This window comes from Nelumbo lutea, chromosome 2 (assembly GCF_056320005.1).
Source record: "Nelumbo lutea isolate HS-2025 chromosome 2, American lotus-T2T, whole genome shotgun sequence".
Classification (NCBI taxonomy): domain Eukaryota; kingdom Viridiplantae; phylum Streptophyta; class Magnoliopsida; order Proteales; family Nelumbonaceae; genus Nelumbo; species Nelumbo lutea.
The window spans coordinates 35,477,218-35,495,412 of record NC_142685.1 but is presented as its reverse complement, the minus strand read 5'-3'; the positions used below and the strand labels follow the sequence as shown (position 1 = coordinate 35,495,412).

The window sequence follows — 18,195 nt, the reverse complement described above, 5'->3', positions numbered from 1 at the left end:
TTCCTATTCAATAATTTACTACATGGCTCCATCCCTTCAGATATAGGAAGGCTGAAATCACTCATTGATCTACCCTTATACACAAATAACCTCAGTGGTTCCATCCCTACATCTCTAGGTAATTTGAGCAGCCTAATCACTCTCTTCCTATATGGAAATCAACTTTCAGGCTCTATTCCTCAAGAGATTGGAAATTTGAAAGATCTTGCTGAAATAGACTTGTCTTATAACCATTTAATTGGTTCCTTGCCTTCCTCTTTAGGAAATTTAACAAAACTGACTATCTTGAACCTATCCAACAATTCATTATATGGCTTGTTCCCTTCAACAATAGGAAATTTGTGGAAGTTGGTTGAGTTACAGATTCCCAACAACAATTTCTTTGGTTATTTGCCACCACATATGTGCAAGGGTGGGCCACTTGAAAGATTTACTGCATTTAACAACCATTTCACAGGTCTCATTCAAAAAGTGTTGAAAAATTGCACAAACTTGGCCAGAGTTCGACTTGAAAATAACGAACTAACTGCAGACATGTCAGAAGATTTTGGTGTCTATCCTAATTTGGATTACATAGATTTGAGCCATAACAAGTTGCATGGTGAGATCACTAAAAGTTGGGGTGGATGCCAGAGTTTAATGTTGATTTACAAAAAAAAGATATTGTTAATTTAATTAATATGGACAAATATTTTTTAATAAATTTAATCTTATTAACCATTTGTAGGAATTTTAATAACAATTATTATTTTCATTATTTTTAAATGAAACTTTGGTTGACTTTAAATAAATAGAAATAATTACAAAAACTAGCATTTTTATTAATTTCACTAATAACTAACAATTATGTAGGATTGGCAATGGGGTGGAGCACCCCATCCCTGTCTCCGATTCGTAGTCAAGACACTCTACCCCATCCCTGTCCCATCCTAGTATCAGGCAAGTTCAAGGCAAGGCAAGACCCACTCCTCGCTAGGGACGAAGAGCCCTCAAATTTCCCTACCTTATCCGTAGTGTCAGGCAAATTCAGGGCAAGGCCCCCACTCCTCATCAATGATGGGAAATCCCCGAATTTTCCCTACCCTATCCCAGTGTCGAGCGGGCTCAAGGCAAGGCACATGCTCCTCGTCAACCCAATATTTATTTTGATGACAAAAATGATCAAAAGGATATATTGAGTATCAACCACATGGTAAATTTTGAAAAGTATATTAAATTGTCTTTAATTTTCAAAAAAAGTAATTTTATGAAAATTTATTACATTTGTGTAATTTTGAAAACTTGTTCAATTTTTTTTTAAATTGTTACTAAATAATTTATTTTCTTTTTAAATGTTTACTTATAGAATTACACTAATTTTTCTTATATTTGCTAATACAAACTAATTAATACTTTCCTTTTCCATTATTATACTAATTTATCTTATTAATTTGTATAATTATTGGTACAAATTACAGTTTTCCCTTTTCCATACTCATTTATCTTTAAAAATTTTCAATAATTAACAATGAAAATTATATAAAATTTCAATAGCTTTCCAAAGTCTATCATATGCAATAAATTTTCCTAAAATTTTAAAAATATCTAATAATTTACAATAATCATTTAATACATTGTAAAGAAACTTTCAACATTTTTCTAAAACTATAATATTATATCTTTTAATTTAAAAAATGTTATTTTATGAAAATGTAGTTTTATGAAAATTTTTGAAAATATTATGGAGGTTTATTGAAAATTATTTTAAATTTTTATTAAATATTTATTTTTACGAAGTAGTTTACTAACAAAATTACAATAATTTATCTTTTATTTTCCAATATAAATTAATTAATAATTTCACTTTCCAATATTATAATATTTTATTCCCTACATTCGATTATTAAATATAATAACAATAACAACTCAAATTTTAATTTTTTGATAATTATTAAATATAGTTATCACTTTTATAGAAATTAATTAATAGGTTTTCAGTTTTTATAAAATATTGTCAATTAACATAAGTAAAACAATAATTACCCAAAATACTTTAAAAAGTTATGATGAGTTAATTAATGATGGTATTTATTAATTTTTGGTAATTTACTAACTATATTTATTAACTTTCGATAATAACATTATTTAATATTTACTAAATATGGATTAATTATATTTAGCTATTTATTAATTAATATAAATATTTTAAAGGGAAAATGACTTTAAACCTCCCAACACCTTAATGTTGAAAATCAAACCACTAAAAACCGATAATAAAACCAAAATACCACTACAATCCCCTCTAATCGTAGACGTGACATACACCACCCCATCTCTCAATTCTTTGACCATAATTCCCATATGAAACTCTGTGATCTGAATGCCCTTTATGCAAAACTCTCGGTACATGATTTAGATGCCCACAACTGAGTCTTTTGTTTGTTGCTTGTGAATTAATTTTTTTTTTAAAACAAGTTGTAAATTAAAGGTGCACATATGAACCCTATAATTTTTTGTTTAAGCTTTCCTATTGTGAAAAGAAAATCAAGCATTTATTCAATGTTTAGATGAAGTGACCCAATAAACAGGGTTACAACTCCTCGACCATCTAAAAGAATTTTTTTTTCCAGAAAAAAGTGAGAGGAATTAGATATCATAGCTCAAATCATGTAACACATTTTGGTTGCCACCATTCGCCATTTACTAATATAGGGGAATCTTCAGGGAAGGCCGATGGTGGGAAATGGTATTTTTTTAGAACCACTGTTTTCCACCATCAACCTAGACCGTTGGGCCAATGGGGGATCGGAAGGTGTCCAGATGTTTGGTGGGTGATTGCTAGTAGGAGAGAGTGGGGTTGAGGGTCATCAGACCCCTTTGCACCTGTTGGAGTTGCCTTCGGATGATTCTACCATTTCCGAGAAACGGTCCCAGAGGGGTGGCATGACAGTGGACGGACAATGGACATTATGGAGTTGTAAGCAGAAAGTTATGCCCAAAATACGAGAACTATATCAAAACAAGAAATTTCCCGATTTTTGTGTATACATATCAAACCCAATTTCAATGGATTCTCTCCTTCATGGCTACATCATGGAGCATCATTGTTGCGTGGTCCTTCCTCTATGACTACCTTAATCAATTAAATCAAACTCCTCCTTAAAATTACACAATTAAGCTCCAAAACATCTTGCAAGACAATTTCATCATAATTAGTGCAATACCATGCTAATTCCAAAAATATGTATAAACATAGGCTTATTAGTAGACAAGTCATAGTTGCCTCTTTGGCATAGGTAGACATGTCTTAGTCGCCTCTTTGGCATTGGTAGGCTAATTGTCGTGCCTGAGGCATAGAATAGTTCCGATGCAAAGCCCATGACATCTATCCCACCTTAACACATAATAATGGGTTAGCCCCATTTGAAGTCAAGCCTGGCGGCTAGGCACTAAGGGATAACCAACACCTAAATGAGTAGCTTGTGTGCAGATAGGTTGGGTATATACCCTATAGTGTTCGCCCACCACGGCATACAATGATGCAAAGTTATCCCTACTCGGAGTCTAGCTCGTTAGCTCGACAGTTCAAGATAACAGACACTTAGAGAAAAATCTACTCCTATTTGGTTTAGTTTGCTAGTTCGGGAGTTGTCTACACTTAGAAGAAAAAATAAATTCTTGTACAAAGATTGCAAAAAATATTTGTATTTCATTGATATGGCATGTCGAGTACAAAAAAATTTACAATGCACCAAACTCAGTGTATTCAAAAAGGAGGGGTCCAATATAAGAGGCATCAAGTCACTTTGAGGCTCCTTATCCTTGTTAGAGCTTCAGCAAGAGGATCCATCTCTATGCGGATCTCACCTGCATCAATCTCCTCATCCTCATCGAGTAGGTTGCCGTCACTTTCTGCTTCAGAGTCCAGATCTTGGGTAGCTTCGATGGCCATCTCCTTTGTGATCCTTGAAGTGTTTATGACACTAAGGTCGAGTTGGAGGAACTTACATCGTGTTATCCCCTGCTAAGTTTGAAACCCTTGCGGTAGCTTGCCGTCCCCACCTCGACCATCTCTCTCTGATACTCCGCCAAAGACTTGTACTCCTCGGCAGCCTTAACCTTGGTCTCTTCCATTGCCTGAAGAAGTATCTCGGTTTGCTCTTTCACATGAGCCTCGAGGTTCTCCACCTCTCTCTTGAGTGCCGCCTCTCACTCCTCAAGCTCCCTCTTCAAGGCTGCCTCACACTCCTCGAGCTCCTTCTTCTCCGACATCAACAATGTGAGCAACTCCTTAGCCCGCATGTCATTCTTCAACTGGTTATTTTCATTACGGGCTAAGTTCAGCTCGGCATAAGCTTTACGAGAAGACTCCTCAACTGCGAGGGCCTACTTCAAGTTCACCTCAGAATGATAAGCCAAGGTGGGGATGGTGGAATTCACTTGCCAAGAGATAAAAACAAGTGCCAGTATGTAAAAAGCCAAGTACAAGACAGATTGAAGAAGACAAGTCTGAAAATTTACCACCATGAAGTGTGTAGCCGCTCGGGCTCTAAGTTGAGCAACTGGAAGTTCAGCCCAACTAGCAACCTCCTTAGCAAATACCAACCCTTGCTTTTGAGGAGGCCAAATTTCGGAGTCAAAATGCTCCAAGCTGCATTGTCGCTGCTTGAAGAAGCAGCAACTGCCGGGATGGGCTCTGAATACGTAGCCTCATCAGGCATGCAGGGTGGGGAGAGCTTGCCCGAGTCATCCTCGACCAGATTTATTACTAGAGGTTGATCGACAGTTGATGGCTTCTCGAGCTCTAGAATGACATCTGTTTGGGACTCAATGCAAGCCCTTTTTGAGGCCCTCTTCTTTTCCCCTTCTTCATACCCTCGAAGAGTTTGTTGGCAGGGATGTCCATGATAGCTGCGATAGAAAATGAGTTGTTGTATAGGATAGCGAAGTAAAGGAGAGAAAATATAGCAAATAATGACCTACCAAGACTCAAACCGGCATGCACGAGCTTCTCCTTAGTCACAAAGTCTTCGAACTTCAAGCCTAGCTCTACCTAAGATCAGAGTGCCTCTCTTGTCTTCAGATCCAACCTAACACCGGGTCCTGGATGGCTGCCCTCTAGTGAGTCAGTAAAGGACATCCCTTAGTGTTGCGGACCATAAAATAGTGCCTCTTCCAGTTCAAGATCTTGTTCGGGAGCTCGTGCAAGAGTTTGAAGCCATGATGAGGTGACAGGTAATAAATTCGCCTATGCTTGGCCAGAACACAAGACAGATTCTTATTGATGGAAATAATAGAAGAAAAAATGTTGAGGTCAAGAGGAAGATTGTAGTCATGGAAAAGAGAAATGGTCCCTACAACATTGCGGATGGAGTTCGGGTGTAACTAGTTTATGGTGATGCTATAAGAGGGTGAAGTGGAAGGCGAAGACTAGTTGTGAGTTGTTCCTCGAAAATCATGATCTCATTGTGACTGTGTTCCCAAGGGAAGTTACCTAAAGGGATGTTGCAGACGAAGTCGTTGGAAAGTTTGTACCGAGTTAATAGGGTTAGGAGCCTATCTGCCGTCATTGTCGATGGGCCAAAGTTATCTAGCAGCTGACCTCGATGTGAGGTGGGAGCCAAGTTACTAGAGGCCTCTTGCTCCCACTGAGGTGAGTCCACCTCGAGAGGACCGTGGACCGCATCCTGACCCAAAGTAACCTCCTTGGTAGGACGAGGATCTAAGACCTGAGCTGAGGTACCCACCTCGGCTCCAACGGATTCACCACTCCCATCTAAGAGGCTATCGAAACTGAAATTAGACATCATAGAAAGACACGGAATTGTAAAAGAGAGAGCAAAGGGGGACTCATCAAAAGAAAGACCGAAGAACGGAAGATGACCTTGAAAAGACACCGAACTGAAGGACTTGTGCGTGACCTCATATTGTGGATTAGTGGACTTGTGGCGAAGAAAATGAGCTCCTTGGCCCCTATTTATAGCCAATATACCTAGGGATCAAAGGTTGGAATCAACATGATCCAATGGCTCCTAGGAAAACTGGTTGTATAACTCCCAATGTTGAAATTGATTTAGCGCATGTTTTGACGTCTGTGGAGTTTATAAAATGGTGTGACGTCCACATGTAAATTAGATGCGACTTGGGTTATTCCTAGTTGAGCTGGGTGGCTGAACAAATCTGACCAATGATTTGCCCATCAAGCCGCACAGACTTCATGTCAAATCCACCTAGACTCATCATGAACTCCTCGCACCAGGTTGAGACCCCTGGCTCGAGGAGTGGGGGGGCAATTGAAGGGTGATTTGACCCGATGTAGCGAAAAGGGGACACGTAGACATGACCTGACTAAGGGATGAAAGCTCAGCTTGACAAGCCTAGTTCGCAATGTTCGAGCTCGAGTATTCAACCACCTTGGCCAAAAACTTACCTCGGCGTCGGGGCACCCTGACATTCAATCCAGTTAGGAAATAAAGAACCGGAGTATCAGCTCGGGGCTAACAATTCGAATCGCCACATAACGACTCTAGAAATTTCTCTAGCAGACTCTAAACCTCAAGGGATCATGTCATGTATTGGTAGGCCTTATCCTCTCCCCGCCTGGATTGGGTGAAAACGACAGACTTCATTGATTAATACATTACTCTCTGACTAAAGTGGAAACGGATCTCATCCACTTAGGCCAAAGATCTCGAAGCTGTTTCGCGAAACCCAAGCAGCTCTCAAGCTATATAAGAGCAACAACCCCTCCAGGGCCCATGTACACGTGATTACTCTACTCTCTAGCTCTCAAGCTCTCAAATTCTCAAGGCATTCAGCTCGAATATTCTAACTTAAGCATCGGATCAACCTCACCAAATTAGCCACTTCGGGTTCTTTGATCCATCGCCTTGCAGATTGATCCAGCTCATTGATCAATTGGAAGCCAAATCGCCATCCAGATAGGAATAGTCGAATCGCGCAATAAGTATCTATGTGGAGGCTGGCCTATGGGCACGGAGCTACAATAAAGGAAGTTTAGGTGTGTTGAGGAGTCGCCACCTAATTAATTTTTACACAAAAATTAAGAAAAAGAGGTGGAAAGTAAGAAGTCGAGGGAATTTAGATATCATTTTAGTCTTAAGAAAACATAGAAGTGTAATGGATCTTGATAGCGCCACCTATTTGTATTCTATCTGTGCAAACAATGAGGAATACATTGGCGGATTAATATCTGTGCAAGGTGGATTTGGATCTTGATAGCGCCCCATATCTGGATCTTACCTATCTCATCCGAGGTGTCAACATTAGAGCAAAGTCTCAAAGCATTCTGTGATTATAAGTGTAATGAAATAACTCAGGACCATGGGTGTTTCAAGGATTAAGGCTGCATATGTCATGACCATGGGTGTTTCAAGGATTTGGCTATTGTATTCCATGTAGAGCTTGCTTATACAAGGCGACTGAAAAATGTGATGTGTATAGCTTTTGGGGTGCTAACACTAGAGGTGATAATGGGAAGGCATCCAACAGAACTTATTGCTTACATATTGGAATTATCACCATCATCTTCTTCTTCAAAACCTATTTTATTGAAAGATATCTTGGATCAACGGCTCTCATTTCCCATGCTGCCTCAAGTTGCAGAGGAAGTGCTCCATGTTGTTAAGCTAGCATTGGCATGTTTAAATGTTAACCCACAATCTCGACCTACCATGCAACGTATATCTCATGAGCTTATGACCTACAAGGCATCATCTCCAGATCGGTTTCAAGAAATTACATTAATTGGACCAACTGTTGATGAATTGTGAGACACATACAGTTTTGGTTGCTAATGACATTACTGGTGCATGATGAGATGGCATATAGCCAGCAGTGGACTAATTTTTTTTCTTTGATTGCTGAGGACGGAAGTGGATGAAGCCCAATTTTTTCTTTGATTTAGAGGGCCACATTCCTAGGAATTTAACAAATCTTCTTCGTGAAGATTTTTTGAGTTTGGTTGTTCCTTCATAGAGACAACTTTGTTGTGTGTTTTATTTAGTGTTATTTTGTTGTAATGTTTTTATTTTTGTTGTAATTAAGGAAGGTAATTTAAAAAGTGTCCTAAAATGGAACTATTTTGACCATCGGTTTCTAGGTCAACAGTTCAATTGTTTGATTCGAATAGATTAACTCATAACATTTTAAAATATAATTAAAGTAAGAAAAATACTCGAAAACCATTTACTAGATCAAACAATTTAGCAATTCAACCATCCAAGATAACAAATTCTTAACCAAGTCATTGTTTTCCTCTCTTTTTTTTTTTTTTAAATATATATAATATGGAACTAGGAAATTGACTGATTCCTATGTTAAATGGTTTGATTGCCTGGGTATAAAATGGAACTAGACAATTTACAAATTCCTAGGTTGAACAATTTGACTGTCCATGAATCCTTAACTTGGCTAACAAACTATTGACACAAATGGTTTAAACACTAAATTGTTTAATTTGGTAAATGACTAAATGTTTTTTGAGTCATTTTTTATTTTTATTTTATTTTATTTTTTATTTTTCAAAATGTCATGGGTTGATCCATTCGGACCAAATAGTCATCCCATTGACCTAGAAAACGATGACAAAAGTGATTCCATTTTAGGTTCTTAATTGACTTAATTTACTCATTTAGATTGATTGGCTATATTTGTTAAATTAAACAATTAACTTCAATTCCTTTATTTATTTAATTTCTTAATTTACTTAATTAACTTTATTAACCCATGCCCATTAAATATATGTATGTATGTATGTATGTATCTCTACCCTAACATTCCTATCTAAGGGTTAAATCTATCACCGCTGAAACTATTTGACCTAGATGATTAAACCTCTGACCTAAAATCTTGCTGGTTTCTGTAGAAAAAACAATACAAACTTTATGAACAACAAGAAAAATAAAGAAGTTTTGAAGTTGTAGCATCACCTTTAAACATTTAACAAGAAGGGAAACTTTGATAAATAATTCAATTTCGAAAAAGATATTGAAAGAATTCGGGGTAGCAATTCATATGAAGCAAAAATTTGGAAAATAAACAGTTTGGCCAAAAGTAATTAAATAGGTACTTTGGACATTTTCATGCCTCTTTTTAGAAGATTTTAAACTTTATCAGACATGATTGCAATTACCAAACTTTAGAAGAAGTTTCAGCAACAAGCAGAAAGCTTCAAGGGAAGTTTCAACAATTTACCCTTTAAATTATACAGCAATGTTCAATGGGCCTTAGGGGCACAATTCTCTTTTAAGTTTCCCATATTGAATGGGCTGATACTAAAGATTGGGCTTGGGTCGAGGGCCCGCTCCCAAATCCCAACACGCTATAAAGAAGGCTCCATTCAGCACTCCCCTTGGAAGCAGAAATTGGGCAGGGGCTGAAAACCTAAGAATTATGCATTAGCGCCTACGGAAGAAGTACTTATGCCTTCTAATATGCTTGTACTTATTATATTTTGGGTGAATGACAGTTCAACCCAGGTCAGAATTTTTTAGGCCCAAAGTACAGTTGGGGTAGGTTGGAATTGATGTTAATTCACAGCGGACATTGGTGTATAAGATGGGGTTTTAAACATTTTGAATGTTTATAGATTTACAGTAAAATTCAGAAATCTGCTGCATTGTGCCTGTCCATATTTTTCCATTATATTTTTATACTCGATTGTTTTTCTTTTGTATCTTATAAAAAATTTAAGAGAAAAATAAAAAGAACAGTTATAATTTTTCCCGGTGCTGTTGAACTTTCACCATGAATGGAAATAGGATGATGAAGACGTGGTTGGGTGTTTCAAGGATTAAGGATCTATATGTATGACTCTTCAGAACCTAAGACATGGTTACACCTAAGACGTGGTTGTATTTTCCCTAATGAAAGAATACTTATTTACAGGTGAGACCCACAATTGAACACTTAGATCCTGTCTTTTTCCAAAGTTTTAATTGGCACCATGAAAGCTTGATTTTTCCACGTCATTTTACAATAAACAAAACTATCAAATACTTTCTCTTGATCTGTGATTTTTTTTCACAATGAAAGACTTATATATTATCTGTAATTTACCCTTTAAAATATTTCAAATTAATATTACAAATATGACATCAAATAAATTTTCTTCTACCATGGAGACAAATATAAATTAATATTACAAATCAAATATGATATCATGCATCATCCCATAATAACATTATTTTCAAAACATACTTGTATTAATTCGTTTATCAATATCATGCATGGATTACCACATAATACACGGCTTGCCTAGCCTTTTGAAGGCATTGGAACGTGGAAATTAAATTCGTGGATTTGGATATATTTGTCATTTTCTTCATAACGTGAGAAATGGATTTGTCTCTTACTAGTCTTTCCCATTAATGTAACATTTGAATACAATGGGACCGAGTGATGAGAATGGAGCTCTATCTTCACAAAAAAAGGGGAATATTAAAAACTCTATGAAGCACATATAAAGCTGATCATATTGGTACTGTTGTTACGTAGCTTTATACTGACTGTTTTAGCACATCTGGATCGAATATTATACAGCATAATGTAGTGAAGATGCTAAGAATTATACAGTGACCGGGGCCCACAAATTGCTATCTCCTACAGCGCGCCTAAACCCACGCACCTTTGCATTAATTGTTCCATAGTTAGGTTGCAACTAGCTATCTCCACAAACAATTAACTTAATATGGCTCAATTGTCGTCCTTTTCATCCTTACCATCTCAGCTAATATCCGTGTCCCTCACTCTCATTTCGATTTTGTTGCTTGCAATCTTTCCAAAATTTAACTCTTCTGTCATGCCAGAAGAAGCCATAGCTCTTCTTCGATGGAAATCCAGTCTTCCTAATCAAACCAAAACTCTTCTCTCTTCCTGGAGACCACTAGTTGGTCATTCCACCAACTCTTCTTCTCACTACGACATATGCAATTGGGTTGGTATTACTTGCAATAGTCCAGCTGCTGAACGAGTTAAGCAGATAACACTATCGAGTATGGGTTTGCAAGGTATGCTTCATGACTTCAACTTCTCATCCTTTTCCCACCTTGCCTATTTTGATCTTTTCAACAATACACTTCCTGGTATCATTCCCTCCCACATTGGCACTCTCTCCAAACTCAAGTACCTTGATTTGTCTTTCAATCAGTTTTTCGGAAATGTTCCATCAGAAATAGGAAAATTAAGGGACCTTATTGATTTATACTTAAACTCCAATAACCTTAGTGGCTCCATCCCCACATCTTTAGGTAATCTCAGCAATTTAACCTTTTTCTACCTTTGTGTAAATCAATTTTCAGGTCCCATTCCACAAGAGATAGGAAATTTGAAGCACCTCATTGATTTACGGTTGTCTTTCAATAACTTTAGTGGTTCTATCCCTGCCTCTTTAGGTAATTTGAGCAATTTAACCACTCTCTACCTTAGTAAAAATAAACTTTCAGGTCCCATTCCCCAAGATATTGGGAATTTGAAATATCTCATTGATTTACAATTGTCTATTAATAACCTCAGTGGCTCCATCCCCGCATCTTTAAGTAATCTAAGCAATCTCACCACTCTCTACCTTATCCAAAATCAACTTTCAGGTCCCATCCCTCAAGAAATAGGAAATTTGAAGCACCTCATTGATTTACAATTGTATTTAAATAACCTTAGTGGTTCTATCCCTGCCTCTTTAGGTAATCTGAGCAATCTAAACACTCTAGTCCTTTTCAAAAATCAACTTTCAAGTCTCATTCCCCAAGAGATAGGAAATTTGAAACATCTCATTAATTTACAATTGTCTAATAATAACCTCAATGATTGTATCCCCGCATCTTTAGGTAATCTAAACAATCTCATCACTCTCTACCTTTTCAAAAATCAACTTTCAGGTCCCATCCTTCAAGAGATAGGAAATTTGAAGCATCTCATTGATTTATCATTATATACTAATAACTTCAATGGTTCCATCCCCGCACCTTTAGGTATTCTAAGCAACCTAACCTTTCTCTCCCTTTTTGAAAATCAACTTTCAGGTCACATTCCTCAAGAGATAGGAAATTTGACAAGGTTGGTAGCATTAGATTTATCTGATAACTATTTCTTTGGATATTTGCCACCCCAAATATGCATGGGGGGTCACTTGAAAAGTTTCTAGCTTGTAACAATCATAGAGTTCAAAATTCTAAGTCCAACGATACTAAGGTTAGTCAATTCTGACACTGTTAACCCCTCAATCTTTGAGATTCGAAGTTAGACTCAACCCGAACCCACAGTTGGAATATACTTCACTACAACTTCGGACCTAGGGACCCACATGACCAGATATTTCTCCCAACCTCTAGAACCATCTTAAAATTTAAAATTTAACCAGCTAAGGAGTCTCCAATCAATCAAATTAATCATTTAAACTTGGAATGTTCAATTTTCACAAATTTGTAAAGCATTCCACTTATTCTCTTGATTGATTGAGAAGATCTCTCATAAGGCTATCATGCCAGTCCTTTCCCCCATTTAATCTCCACCCAAAAATGTTTTTAACCTCAACCACTGGTAAAACCCAAAATCTCAACCATTCATTCCCTTATAGAATCATCCCCAAAACTCTATAAATACCCATGTCTTCTCGCACACAAGGATATGCATGCCAACCTAGAGAGAATACTCTAAGCCTACTAGCCCACTAACCTAGATAATCCTCCCTCCATCACCAAGCCAAATTCGGTTCTCCCTCCCTCGTGTCCAAACTAGAGAGATGCTACCCCACGTCTATGTTAAATCTCATTGAATAATCCTCTAGACCCTCCTTAGGTATCCATGGTGTTTCTAGTAAAACCATGAACATTTACCTACTCATATCATGTCCCCCCACACACCGAAAATACTAGAAATCTATCATCCACGACTCCATAGTCCTCTGATCTATTGGAACCAAGGATCCTCCCAAGTCGTAGTTGTACACAAGGAGAAGAGCTTGGAGCTTTCATGAATGCGCATACCAAAAATCGGCGTTCCTTTGTCGTTTGGACCATATAACATATATTTTTGGCCTTTCACGATGATCGAGGACTCATCTTTTGGCTTGGGGATCTCTCAAAATGCAAGAAGAATTTAAGGCTACATAGCATGGATAGAAATTGGTGTTAAAGTCACCAATTAAAGGCTAAGAAGCTATTGAACTTAACATTAAGGCCTTGTTTGTTTACAATTTTGTAACTTACCCAGGTAAAAGTTACCTAGGAAACATTTATCTGAATAGGTTCATTTATGTTCTTTTGATTCCCAGGTAAGTAATATAGTTGCATTTTTACCCATAAAAAACTAATGTCAAAATGAGAAAATTTGTCTTATTATGTTTTATAATTTTTGGAAAAGTAACTTACCCACATGACAGATGGGTAAGTTTACCAAATAAGTGAGGCTCTCTTTATAATGGGCCCAATAGTTAATGAAAAAAGAATACTATAAAGTTCCCCATCACAAACACTTAATCAGGTAAGTCCTCACATAGCACTTAATCATCCACCTTTTTGTTTTAGTCTACGAATTCAGCCTCACTTTTCTTTCAGCCTCTCTTGGTTTTAATTCCCATTACATACATTTATTTAAAATCATTCGCACATTTTTTTGCTATTCGATTGGTGCCATGCACCATTAGTAACTTCCCCCTTGACCCCTTTTCCCCCAAAGTGTTGATTGTAGGATTCGATTCCACATCAATGTTGGAATGAACCAGCTAACACACCAATGCGCCATCCCTCATTTAAATCATTTTCCACATATTCAGCCTCTCTTGGTTTTAGTTCCCCTTATATTCATTTATTTAGGATCATTAGCACTCTTAGGTTACAAAATTCAATAGTTTAAATCATTTGCATGTCAAAGCTGATGAATCCAAATTAGTTCATTAAGCCCCCTTTGTGCTCTTGTTATTTCTAGCAAATGTTATCATAGAGAGTGGGGATCTCTTTGGGGAATTGCATAAGACCTGATTGCATTCTCTAGGTCGCTCTTATTGAGGTTTGCATAGCCATCAAATTGCCAGTAAGGGTATCCAATAAGCTTGGTTGCTTTTTTAGTTTGTAAGATATTCTCTTATTGTTTATAACTTTCTCCTTTTACAAGTATTTAATTTCAAAATTCTTGGTTGCCTATATCACGACATCTTTAGTTTCATAATTTGTCATAATTTGTCGAAAAGGTGCTGTGCAAGCTCCACCGACGATACAAGGTGCCTGATTCTCCACGATGGGAAGAAAACCAGCTCTTTCTCTCTCTCATCTTCTTCTTTATCTTCTTCCTCAACCTACGGCTCACCTCCCCTACCATTGTTGATGTAACTCTTATTAGTGGCGATTTGGACCGAACCTCCTTCATCCGACAACATGTATCTAAAAGCTAAATCTGTAACTCACTTGAATATCAAATCTGGTTCAAGGTTGCAAAGTCGGACAACATTTTGGCGAATATGAATTCTTTCAGGGGGGAGGGAGAGAGAGAGAGGGTTGAGCAGGAATTGGATTACAAAATCCGTGAAAATGCCAAGGAAAGATTTAAAAGAAGGGTAAAACTGACATTTCAGCCCTTCCACGTACGGATAACCTTACACAATAGGGATCTTAATCAATTAATAGGGATATACTTAGTCAATTACCTATACGATAAGGTTAGGGTAGTTTAAGAAATTTAGAAATTGCCAAAAACTCACCATGAGTTTTCAGCATTTCTCTTAAATTCAACACAACTTTTCAAAATGTCTAAAACTCACCATGTCACTAACTTGACGTTAAGGAGACTAACAACTGTTAATATATTACCATTTTAACCTTCATAGAAAAATATAAAATATATACATATACTTTTATTTAGATATGAAAAAAAAGAAAAAGTTCAAAAAATATTTTCAAATATAAAATGCATAAAAACACAGAAATTGGAAAAAATATAAAAAATTATAGAAATTGCAAACAAAATAAAAAGTTATTTTCAAATTATAGAAACTATAGAACTTGAAAAACAAAATTAGAAAATAAAAATTGTAGAAAAAACACCAAAAACTATAGAAAAGCACAAAAAATTGTAGATAAATAAAAAATACAGAAAATTTTATAGATTGTAGAACATAGAAAAATGTAAAAAACAGAAATTATAAAAAATATTAGAAATTATAATAAAACACTAAAATATATAAAAGAAAAATAAAATTGAAAAATGAAAAAGACCCTTTTTCTCTAACTCACCATTCTGGGGTGATTTAGTCATAAAATTCATATTTATACTAACATGAATACCTCTGTTAAAAAACATTAACGTGTACCAACGAAAGGTGAGTTTTAAAAAATAAAATTTACTGATACGATGAATTTTAAACGTTTTAAAAAATTGTGGTGAGTGTAAAAAAAATACTATACTAAAAACTGATGGTGAATTTTATACAATTTATCTTTTTAAAACTTATGCTTTATTCTTATGGATGGATCGATCAACGATTTCTTTGAATATAATGAGTTAGAGATTGATCCAAAGTGGATTCTTTATTAAATCTCCGGTTCACCTGTTCAAGAGGCAGTCAATGACAGGTTGAAAACGCCGTACTCGTACTTCCACTTCCACCCTGGGGAAACACAACCCATGAATCTACATGTGGGTCGGTAGGACGGAGAGAGCCTAAACCCAAGGAGGAGGTTTCCTTCAACTCCCAAAAGGGCGAAGCCCCACGAAAGAGCCCAGATCGATGCAAACGATCCAAATCCAAGCTTAATCGACCGGGTCGATGCTAACGACCGAAGCTTAATCAGCTTTGCTTGTGTTCCCCTTCAGTTCCCTCTCAGACAGTCAGACTAGGGTCTCGTCGGGGCGATCTCCGGAGGTTTTCGTCAGACAAGGTTAGTTGTTCGCTCAATTGGACTTCACCTCTCTGGATTTCATCTTATATTTTCGAATTTGTTCGTTTCTATGTTGTAGTTCTTCGTTTCTGCGAATTCAGATTCCTCAAATAGCTTTGTCTTGCTTCATTTTAGTTCCTCTTCTCAGTTTACGTTCATAATTTCTTACACAAGCTTGACATTATCCGAATCGTTGAAGGTTTGCAGACCACATTGTTTTCATGATTCTTATCTAAGGTCCGGTTCTTTTGATTTTCAGATCAAGATTGTGTTAGCTTCTACTTTTGAATTCATTCTTACTCCGAGCCCTTTTATCCAAGATTCTCCAGGAATTAAAGTCCATGCGGAAAGGATTTTTATGTAGCTATTCTTTATTATATTTTTATATATATAGTTCTTTTTCTTTTTGGCTCCCATTAAGCGCTGTTATGCTCTTATTTCAAAATTTCAATTATTGTTGTTTTAGATAATATTTCCTTTAATACATTTGTAGTATCTCTGATTAATCACAAGACATTTGTACAGATATGTTGAAAGATGTTCATAGGAACCTTATATGATTTGTTAAATTAATCTGCTTTGTTCGTCAGCATACTACAAACAATGACAGCTTAAGATTCTAAGTAAAGAATGGGCGAGCTAATTTTAAATTTTAAATAAAATTGATAATATTGATACTTAAGTAAGAGCTAGGTACTCACAAAATTTTTTCAGATTTGTGGCATTTCAGCTGTGGTTACTAATGGAATGCTCTGTAGTTTGTACCATACTTTACCTTTCCAAAATCCAATTTTCTCACCTCCTATGTGGTGGTGGTTTATCCGATTGATGATATGGGATTTGTAGAGTATCTGCTCAGCTGTATTATTTACGGCAAAGGGAATCATGCACCACCTCCTCATGCCTTCTCCGTCTTCTTTGTATTGTTTCCCAGTATAGCTCAAATAACATTTTGGTTTTTATCAGGAACTCAGTATAAACATGGGGCGTCTAAAGCTGCAGTCAGGAATCAAGGCGATTGATGGAGAGCCTGAAGAATGTAACTCTTCATCTGGCAGAGGTGCCTTAGCATGTATGGTGAATTCAGAAGTAGGTTCTGTGTTATCTGTCATGAGGAGAAATGTAAGGTGGGGTAGTCGTTATATGTTGGGTGATGATCAGCTTTAGCACTCTCTTATCCAGTTTGAAGGCATTAAGAAAGAAAATATTTTCATGGCACCATGAGTGGAATACAATGAATCCAGCTGTGTACCTCCAGCCATTCTTGGATGTCATTCGGTCTGATGAAACTGGTGCACCAATCACTGGTGTTGCTTTGTCATCTGTATACAAGATTCTTACTCTTGATGTGCTTGATCTAAATACCACGAATGTTAAAGATGCAATGCATTTGGTAGTTGATGCTGTGACAAGTTGCCGATTTGAGGTGACTGATCCTTCCTCAGAAGAAGTGGTACTGATGAAAATACTTCAGGTTCTCCTGGCTTGCATGAAAAGTAAGGCTTCAGTTGTGTTGAGTAATCAGCATGTCTGCACCATAGTAAATACGTGTTTCCGCATAATTCATCAAGCAAGAACTAAAGGTGTGTTGTTGCAGCGGATTGCACGACATACAGTGCATGAACTTGTTCGTTGTATTTCTCTTACCTGCCAGGTATTGAGAACATGGAACACCTACTATCTAGAGGCATTTCTTCTGTGAAACAAGAGGTATTGATACATTAGTGAAATATTTCCTGTCTATTTGGATATCTGACTCATCAGTTATTAATCTAGATTTAGGCCACCTTAAATGGGTTCTTAGTCCAAAATTTATGCTAAGTAAGAAATTTTGAAGCTCTGGTTTGGAGAGAAATAACTCTTCCACAGAAAAAAAAAACGCCTTTACAGGTCAGGATATACAATCATTACAGTGGTCTAAACATTTGATGTTCATAGACCGTATGTCTTTGAGGTGGCATTCGTCATGTAAATGAAGAGTGTATTTAATGAATGTAACATGTGGTTCTTCATACCACATTTTTCAGAAGAATAGGTTTACGAAATTGGCTCTTTTTATTTTTGGTTTTCCTTTAACAAGGAAAGAAAAGCTTTCTGAATGAAACTTAAAGTTGCTTTAAATGGTTGAACCACTAAATTGTTTAATTTCGTAAATGACTAAATGTTTTTTGGGTAATTTTTTATTTCATTTTTATTTTTCAAAATGTCATGGGTTGATCCATTCGGACCAAACAATCAACCCATTGACCTAGAAAATGATGACAAAAGTTGATGCGGCACGACTCGGGCACTCCTAGTTGGCTGTTGATTGGCTCCTAACTGGCAA

General features: G+C 36.6%; 1 long non-coding RNA gene across 1 annotated transcript; it reads left to right on the top strand.

The window, feature by feature from the left end:
• Nucleotides 1-15,459: 15,459 nt before the first annotated feature.
• LOC148869831 (uncharacterized) lies at nucleotides 15,460-17,898 on the top strand. The gene is made up of 2 exons (XR_016107164.1): nucleotides 15,460-15,869; nucleotides 16,836-17,898. It is a non-coding gene; the product is annotated as an uncharacterized LOC148869831 (long non-coding RNA).
• The last annotated feature ends 297 nt before the right edge of the window (nucleotides 17,899-18,195 follow it).